Source organism: Centruroides vittatus, unplaced genomic scaffold (assembly GCF_030686945.1).
Source record: "Centruroides vittatus isolate TY-2023 unplaced genomic scaffold, ASM3068694v2 contig_645, whole genome shotgun sequence".
Lineage (NCBI taxonomy): Eukaryota > Metazoa > Arthropoda > Arachnida > Scorpiones > Buthidae > Centruroides > Centruroides vittatus.
In genome coordinates this window covers 5378-7932 of record NW_027122399.1, presented here as the reverse complement: position 1 = coordinate 7932, position 2555 = coordinate 5378, and the positions used below count along the sequence as shown (strand labels likewise).

At 46.8% G+C, this 2555-nt stretch overlaps 1 non-coding gene across 1 annotated transcript; it reads right to left on the bottom strand.

Annotated features, from left to right (window-relative positions):
• Positions 1-471: 471 nt before the first annotated feature.
• On the bottom strand, positions 472-665 carry LOC136979827 (U2 spliceosomal RNA). The gene has a single exon (XR_010881451.1). It is a non-coding gene; the product is annotated as a U2 spliceosomal RNA (small nuclear RNA).
• Positions 666-2555: the final 1890 nt, after the last annotated feature.

Here is a 2555-nt window from a genome sequence, read left to right as displayed (position 1 = left end):
AAATAATCCTTTCGACCATCAGTAGCCAGAGGGAGGAAAACGCCCCCGGCATTCGTCCCGGTGCGTAATCGTGATACTGACGCAAGTTCGAGTATATAATTGTTTCCCCCTTCCGAAAAAGTTCCAAGCGTGTGTATGTATTGTACGAAAACAGCCGATTCCAGTCTTCGATTTTTTGCATATGGAAATTCTCGGAAAAAATTGGTTTTTTCGAATTTTTGGGAAATAATTTTTCTGCTTCCTCGTTGTTTAATGTTTACTTCTTATTCGCTGCACAGTGACTACTTGTCGCCATGTAGTATTATTTGTTCGATTCTGCCACATCAAATAAAATACAGGGAGTGTAAAAATATTTTTCATAAAAATATTTCAACTCTGTTCTTATCAGCTTGACAAAAATTAAGTTGAGAAATAATTGTTTCTCTTCTTAATTTGTGTCTGTTTCTAATTTTTCTTATTTATTTACCCCAAAAGGGGTGGGCTTTCCCGAGATGTAGTGCAATACTCGGGCAACCCGTGGCCGGGAGGGAGCAAGCCCCCGTTCCCAGCCTATTTTCAAAAATCAGATGATATTTGAAGGCCCCCGATGGGGGCCCTATCAGATATCAAGCTGATAAGAACGCGGTGGTCGAGGAACTGGTGTGCAGCTCGTGGCTCGAAACCAAGGTGGCGGAGGTAGATGTAGCGGCTCCAGCGAATACTATTGCTTACCATCAGCTTGGCCATGGTTTTCGAGTAGTTTCTTTCTATGCCTAGGCGCTGGAGGACGGCGATGTTGCTGGGGTCGTATCCCCCCAGGGAGCCAACGACTAAGGCGTCGCAGAATGTATCGTAGCCTTGAGACCTGTGAAATTGGGTGAGGGCGGCATACTTGCTTGTTTTTAAGGGTCTAACCTGGTTGAAGGCATCGTCACCATTCTCGAATGGAATGGCCACGTCAATGATGGTGGCCGACTTCGTGACTTCGTTTATAGCAACGAGGTCTGGGCGGCAGTTGTCTTCGAAGCCGGGGACGCATTGGTTGCATCTGATAGTGATGTTAGGATCGTTGACGGCGCGGTAGAGCCTTCTCAGGACTGCGTTGTGTCGCTTGATGGCCAGGTGGAGATTTTTCCGGCAGTGATTAAGGACGTGGGCCAAAGTCTCCTTTGGGTAACCACATCTGCAGCATTTTGAAGACAGATTACCGAAGCGACGAAGGCCGTGTAGGGGGACCACACTGAGCCGAGCTCTGTGGATAAACCGCCAGTCGGCAAACGCAGTGTACTTACCGTCCCTTAGAAAGTGATTACTGGCAGGGTGCTGAGCGGTAAGTTTGTAGGCTTTGCCTTGGTCTGGTTTCCTCAAAAAATTGTTCAGAAGTGACTTCTTTGCCAGGTTGGTAGGAATCTTGGAGGCGGCGTGTCTCGGTATGGGGAGGCCGTTTGAGGAAATCATGATGGTATCGTCGAGCTTGACCCAAGAGATGTCCATTGTTTTCTGCAGCCTTCGGGAGGCTTTACGCAGACCGTGTCCACGTGGAGGTGATGTCAGTAGGGTCATAGCCAAAGTTGTTGTCCATGGACTCTGTGTAGGTAGGTGCAGAGGTCTTCCTCTGAGGGTTTCCGGTCGGATTCTCTTGCGGACGACGCTATGCAGGAAGTTTAGTGCAATGGATTTCACCTTGGGGTCTCTAGAGGAGAGGAGGTGGACGCCGTGTGTGACCTCGCATATGTCGGAAAGGGTACTGCATCTAGTGATGTTTCCTTTATTGTGGTGTACATGAGGGCGAACGAAAAAAATGGACGAAATTTCGGCGCTAGCACGCAGCGGGAGATTCATCCAACGCTTGGCAGCCTTTATTATTATTTGGCGTGGTCCAAGTCATTGAGACGTATATACTTCGGGTTGGATCCCGAGCAGCAGGTGGAAAGCGAGCCTGCTGATATATACGACTGTATCTAGTCAGTGCGGTAAAACTGTGTACATACAAAGGGGATTGATGCGTTTACGCGACAATGGTCTTTGTTTGTAGCTCTCACAGAGGTAATACGGGTTAACTTAAACTATCTTAAACTAGCTTATAATCTAAAAGAAAATAGGAGAGGGAAGAACAAAAGGGTAAGAATAGAAGAAAAAAATGCTGGGTACCCAGTGTTTCTTTCTTGTCTGGTCTTCACTCTTGACGAAATGGGGACTTCTATCGCAGTCACTTGTAGTTGTCCTTTTCAATCGCTCCGATCAAATGAAAGAGTCTATATCGCTAAACTCTCAGTTCTTCTTGTTTTCGTCTATGTCAGTTCTTTTTCTGTAGACGACCTCGGCACTTTGTCTCGATCCGTGACGACGACCACTTTCTTTTTCGTCCGCTTCTTCTCGACGCTAGCTTCGGAATGCCTCACCCACGCTCCCTGACTTGCCTCAGGGCCTTTGTTTCACACCCTGTTTCCGGTGTTATTCTATGAAATTTCGTTCTCACCAGCCGGAAGGAAAGACCGCCAGAGAATTCGAAGAACAGACATAGAACAAAGGATTAACGAAACTTAATACTAGGCTTAACGCTACATATATATATA